Genomic DNA, 6,861 nt, shown 5'->3' on the forward strand with positions numbered 1-6,861 from the left:
TTCTCATTCACGATCTTCTGCATATTGCTGTTGTTGTTTGGGGGTTTTTGTTTGTTTGTTTGTTTGTTTTTTAATCCCACAGGTGATTCTGATGCACAAAGTTCTGATCTGAAAGCTGTACCTGCATTGTAAAATAAACATTTTGAAAATTATATGTACTCCTCGGCAAGGGTAAATGGATGAAAGGATAAAAATTCTCTTTAACAATATTACCGTGGACATAGCAAAGCAAACTATAGTTATCAGCCTCAATCCTTTTTCCTTTATGAGTTGGTGCTTTAATTTGCTTAATGTAGTCTCTAGTGGTTTCCAAGGTGCCTTTTGTCAGATAAGTGTATAAGAGGCTCTGACAGCAAATGAACTTTGCTCAGGATTGGTAACTCATGGTACATATTTCAGAGCACACTTATCATAGCTTTGTGTACGTAACATTTGTAATAGATGATTCTAGGTTAAGGGTGGCTATATGTTCCTATGGCACTGGGCTTTAAGAGTGTTAAAACAAACATCACATTAAGCCAATAATAGAAATTGATTGACGTTTTTTTGAATACACGATTTGCAATTTAGGGTAGCGTTTCGACTAGACTGTCAAGAATGTTCTGAAGATGAGAAGAACTTTCAAAATTCTTATACCAAATCTTATCGGCATTGCCATGGAAAAAAAGGGTCTAAAAGGAACTGATAAAGAAATTCATGGTTGGGAAGGATTTTCATACAGCATTGCCTTGAACAATTAAAATAATTACTGATTTACCCTAAACATACCTCTGTCAAAGCAAAACAAACTTCTTATTCTGTCGGGAGTAGAAAGAAATGAATTTTATTGAGGAATAAAGCAACTGCAGTTGGGCAGCATAAAGTGAAAATGCTAAATGCTCCAAAGTCGGAAAGGGGAGAGGGATTTTTACACATGAGAGCTGGGGTTTACACATGAGTCACAAGTAAACTTTTCACAATGTCATTTAATCTATTTTCTATCATAGACTTTCTTGGAGCAAATTGTGCAAGCAATTTTCTGAGAACAATCTTACAAGAACATATTTTCATGGAACATTCTTGTCATTCCCTTCCCGGAATGTTCTTATCACTTGCTTAACCACAAACCACAACTTTGTCATTCATCAACTACAAGCATTCTTTCTGAGAACAGAACATTTTTATCAGTCTTAAGTAAGCATAACCACATGGTTGTTCACCTGAGGGAAGGGTGGGGGTGCACATATCCTGAAAGCAGAAAAAAAAGGTGGGGGAGATATTGGGCAAAAGAGAAGTTTGGATTCGGACTGTCAATCACTTAGTTATGTAAGGTGCCTCAGTTTTGGAGTGCTCTTATGCAGCTCCCAGTCTGGCCTTTGGAGTCCGTTTCCTGAAACTGACTGAATTCTTCAAAAAGACAACAATGCCAAGGACAAACGATCTTACAATTTATCTAGGCCATTGTTTGACTCAGACCTGGCTTTTAGGAACCACAGTTTTCAAGGCTCAAGTTTCAAAAGGACACCTAAGAGCAAGAGCCTGTCTGGGTTACCCCAGCTTCCATGAAAGCCTGGATCCAGAATTAAAACAGTTTCTCAAGAGTTAGTTAAAACAGTTACTGACAAAATACCAACAAAAAAGTCATCTGCTTTTTATCATCACCATCACCATGTGCAGGAAATTATAAATAATGTCAAAGATTAAAATCATCTGTGGCGAGGGATCTTGCTCTACCACTGATTTCTGTAGCTACTGTTTTGTTTCAATAATATATATGTAAGTGCTGCTCCAACTGGACAAATCTATAATTACACATTGAGTAAGTGTTTAAAATCTGAGGCACTTAGTTTGTGAAGCCCTGGTGGTGTAATGGTTAGGAACTCAGCTGCTAACCAAAAGGTCGGCAGTTTCAATCCACTAATTGTTCCTTGGAAACCCTGTGGGGCAGTGCTATTCTGTCCTATAGCGTCACTATGAGTCATACTTGATGGCAACAGGTTTTGTTATGTTTTTTAGTTTGTGGAAAGCTGAGGCTTACAGCTATAGCCCTGACTTCATCTTTAGCTTTAATATAAAATCCAGATTCCATTTTACAGCTTGTTAGGTTACTTTTCAATGCTTGTTGACATAACAGAGGCTTCTGCCTCAAGTACAGGCCAGAATCCATCTTGGCCCCTTAGCCATTGTCCAGAACCTAGTTCTGCTTTACTGCTCCTAGAAAATATGTTTTACACCTTGTTCTAAGGAAACCCTTAATAAAACGTATGGTCTCTTATAAAGTATCAACCAATCAAAAGTAGAGATCAAATTCATTGTGGTTTTATCTTGTAAGCTACTTAACATGTTTTAGTATATTCATAGTCTTTGCTATAATTTCTATTAATATGCATAGTTTTTACTGTAACTGTTTAACATATATCCAGTCTGAATGTGATCATTACAACATATTCATTAATTTTCCTGTAAATGCTTAATATATGGTTTAGTTCCTCTTTTAACCCTATGTGAATGTTTCTGTAACTGTAAGACGTTGGACTGCTTTGGAGCCCTGGTGGTGTAGTAATTAAGAGTTTGTCTGCTAACCAAAAGGTTGGCAGGTCGAATCCTTGATAACCCTGTGGGACTCTGTCCTATAGGGTCACTAGGAGTCAGAATCCACTCTATGGTTTTCCTGCTAGTTCACAACATGTAAGCGTTGATCCAACTGGACAAATCTGTAGAAAGAAAAATTCAATCTTTAATAAAATATTTGGTGATTTTATTCAAGCACACCAGGATTCAGGAATCAGGCAGCAACCCAAACCAAAGTGACTGGGAGCTCCACTCCCAGGAACCCGAGCGGAGTGCTTTTATCAGGCAAATGGGTAAGCAAAGCCAGCTAACACTTGGTTGTTTTTGGAACCTATTATGAAGCCAGCTAACACTTGATTGTTTGGAACCTATTGTTCAACCTTATTTGCTGAGCTATGTAAGGTTAGCTGAGTTGGCAGCCCTTTGCTAAGGTAAGGAGTCAGGTCTTGGAGCCCAGTTAGTATAATGGCCTCTTTTATATATATTTGTTTGTTTTTATCAAACAGTACGATGAGTAGCTCTTCAGCCTTGAAATCTGATCACCCCCAAAATTCGAAGAAAGGGTGGTGGAGACAGGGCTTGTCCCTAAAGAGAAGGAGCGCACTGCCCGTCTGTGGCGCCCTTGGGGAGACTCCTCTGTCTTGCCAGAAACGAAAGAGTTCGGGAGATTGCCCTGAGCTAGGTTCCCCTGAATACTCTGGTCATGCCCCAGAATTGGGATAGAGGCTTCCTCTCGTCCTGCTCCCGACCCACCAGGCCCGGAAAAGACGCTCCCAGCTGGAGGGTTAGGTTCCCTCCTGCTGGGTCTTAAGATTTAAGAAGCCCTGGTGGCGCAGTGGTTAAAGCGATCAAATGCCGACCGAACCATGGGCGGTTGGAAACCACCAGTGGCTCCGCGGGAGAAGGATGTGGCAGTCTACTTCTGTAGAGATTATAATCTTTGAAACCCCATGGGGTCGCTGTGAATCGGAGAAGCAGCGCTTGGTTACAGAACCGCAACCGCTTCCGGTTTCCTCTTCTTTCGGCCTCCTTCTGCGCCGCCGCCACCACGGAGAAAGAAAACCTAAACAATCTAAAGCAAACTGCCCGCCAGCTGGTGGTGCGGCTGGCCTTGGGCAGCTGTGGTCTCCCGCAGTCACCTCCCCGCTCGGCAAGGACTGGGGGGCGGCCGCTTCCCCCGGGACTCTCCCGGGCCGGGGCTGGAGGTTGAGGCGGGAACCTGCGGGGGGTAAGGATCTGGGGTAAGGATCTGGGAGTGGGTGGAGGGACGCGAGGGAGCCTGCAGGGAGGTGGGAGGGCGCGGGGCTGGGGCGGAGCAGCGGGTTCTGCCGCCCCGAAACTCGTCTGTCCGCACCTCTTCGCGCTCCCTGGTTGGGCTGAAGGAGGAACCATCTCCAAGAGAGCCGAAAACTGGAAAGAAGAGGGCGGCTTCTCCGAGATCAGCCCAAGGTATGGCTTCGTTAGGGCCTTACTGGCAGTGTGAGCAGCCGTCTCCTCGAAATTCTCAGGACGGTAAACTGGGTTTACAATCCACTCGCGGGGCTTTTCACCTCCTTTGTTTCCAGAGAAACATTGTCCTTTACTGCTTCGCTGCTTGATGCCCAGTGTCTTGAAAATAAATCATATATTTTATCTGTTTGCTTTTTTAGTTTGTTTAGTTGATTCAGGCAGGAGGATAAATCTGGTTACTGTTATTCTATTTTGGCAAGAGAAACAGAAGTCCGTGGAACTTCTGGAAGGAACTTTGCGTTTTATAATTCTAAAGCCTTTATCAGCTTCACGGATATTATTTTGCTTTCAACACACCTAGCTTTGTACTGTATTATCGCTCTTATTCTGGAGTGCTCTTTCAGCGCCAGATGCTTTGTCCCTTACACGTGGTTGAGGCGCGGGAATTATTTTTGGTTTTGACAGATTTCTACAACTCACTCATTCCCAATGTTGTTGTTGTCTGCCCTCGAGTCCATTCGGACTCATAGCGACCGTGTATGACAGAGTTTAACTGCCGCCACAGGGATTCCAAGGCTGTGATCTTTACAGAAGCCAGATCTTTCTCTCGCTGGAGCAGCTGGTGGGTTCCGACTGCGGAACTGCTGACCTTATTTAGCAGCCCAGGGCAGTAAAGAAGTTCGTGAAGACTTTATGATTGAATCAAACTCAGTTTTTTGCTGAATTAAACTGGTTCTTTTACATGCCTATTGGGATTCTTTATTTGCCTAGCTGCTTTCAGCAGAGTTAACCCAGACTTTTCACAGGCGTCTGCCATTTGGCTCCTTAATTGCTAGTAGCTGTAGGAACTGAGGGAGTGTTTCTGCAGTCAAGCCAGGATGTGAAAGATATACACTCTAAGGAAGGGAATCATGACACAGGTGTCATTTTGTCTAAAGTGGGCGTAAGAAATGTTTCTTTATGACAATGATATAATTCAAAAAAAATGTTTTAAAAGGGTCCTGGAGCCAGCCTTTAGTATCTAAAGTTTCCCAGACAACTTAAAAGGGTTTTGTATCACAAGTTGTTTTTGGGAAATGAGATCCTGGTACCAAATGGTTATCACAAATCCCTGAGTTATCTGGTTAGAGCTGTTTAACATCAACCAGTGATGTTTTTATGACCTCTCCTGAAGGATAGTAACTATGATTGAAAACCTCTATAATTTAGCCCCTGAAATCAATCACTATAAGCTTCTGTACACAATTATCCAATAAAAGCCCATTCCCCACCTCCTGACCCATCTTTCTTGTGACCTCAACCAAAGACTAACCAATGAAATGATTGTATTATAATTTTTTTGTTCCTTGGACTATATCCATTCTTGTTAGAAGGTCTCTTGCTGGAATCATCAGTTTTCACTTAAGTTAGCTGGAATCTTTCTGCATTTGAATTTACCTTTTTTTTTTCTGAATAAATCCTCCTAATCTTATTTCAGGAGCCCTGGTGGCGCAGTGGTTAAGAGTTCAGCTGCTAAGCAAAAGGTTGGCAGTTCGAATCCACCAGCCACTCCTTGAAAACCCTATTGGGCAGTTCTTCTCTGTCCTATAGGGTTACTGTGAGTCAAAATGAATTCGATGGTGACTTTTTTTTTTTTTAATCTTATTTCAAGGACTGAGTGGTTTTGTTCTATACAACAGGGCTTAACCAGTGCACCACCGGGGGGTCCTTCATTTCCAATGAATCCCCTTTTAATAAGTCACTGAATTTTGCAGAAAACTGACTGTGTAAACCTATTTATTAAGAAAGACTGAGACATAATTCAAAACACGTACTTTCAGTTTGCAGTTCCTTATGGTTGTGACATCTCTAATATAGCATGCTCCTCTAATTGGAAATCTCCATTGGAAATGTTACAAAGAGACTTTGCATTCAGAGACTACATCCTGGAGAAAGAATCTGGTAAGGTAATTGGTGAAATTTGAAAAGCTAAAAGAGCAGAGTGGGGGGACCTTTTCTTCCACAGAAGCTTCATGGAAACTATATTTTAGGTGAGTTAGCATGCCACAGGGCATCTCCATAGAAGGAATATATTTGGGGGGTAATAGTGATGGGTGGGAGTTTAGGTGTATTATTCCTCAATAAAACTCTTTTTCTTTTGCTCCTAACAGAGTATGGGATGTTCTTCTTTGACATATCACAACAGATTGAATCTAGAAGCAAATATGAGGATCCAGCTGTCTTCTACTTGGCTAGACATCAAAGAGATTTGCAAAAATGCAAAACAATGCCACGCTTCTCAATGAAATTTTTTTTTTTTGTTTGGAAAGTATAGTTATTTTTTTCCAAAAAGGTTATTATTGTTATTTTAAAATGAGTTAAAAATAAATATTTAAAGTTCTTAGTTTTAATTTCTATTACATTTTGATGACACCTAACAGCAAGTATTGATAACTATAAGGCACATAAGCAAAAATTCACTGGAGTCCTCAATAATTTTTAAGAGTATAAATGTGCCATGGGCCCAAAATGTTTGAGAACTGATGCAAATCACTATTTACTTTTGTTGCACAACACTCCCTCTTCCACCATAAATGACAGATTTTCTGTTGAGTTTTTTTCCATTCTAGGTAAAGAAAATAGGCTCTTCCATCACATTATTTTACTACTGCATCTGTCTTTAACAATCTTCATTGTAATCTTTTACCTCTGTTTTATGTTAATCCAAAGTCTTAATTAATCGAATTATGCTTTAAAAGGAAAATACAGATTAGATTTCGAAGACTTAGTACAAAAAAGAAAAAAATCTCATTAATAATTTTTTACATTGTCTTACAAAGATTTACAAAATCTTACGTTAAATTGATATTTTTGATATATTGA

At 40.6% G+C, this 6,861-nt stretch overlaps 1 long non-coding RNA gene across 1 annotated transcript; it reads left to right on the plus strand.

Annotated features, from left to right (window-relative positions):
* Positions 1 to 3,827: 3,827 nt before the first annotated feature.
* On the plus strand, positions 3,828 to 6,782 carry LOC111821867 (uncharacterized). Its single transcript, XR_002825206.1, has 3 exons — positions 3,828 to 3,999; positions 5,820 to 5,945; positions 6,150 to 6,782. It is a non-coding gene; the product is annotated as an uncharacterized LOC111821867 (long non-coding RNA).
* The last annotated feature ends 79 nt before the right edge of the window (positions 6,783 to 6,861 follow it).

Source organism: Trichechus manatus, unplaced genomic scaffold (genome assembly GCF_000243295.1).
Source record: "Trichechus manatus latirostris isolate Lorelei unplaced genomic scaffold, TriManLat1.0 scaffold00112, whole genome shotgun sequence".
Taxonomy (NCBI): Eukaryota; Metazoa; Chordata; class Mammalia; order Sirenia; family Trichechidae; genus Trichechus; species Trichechus manatus.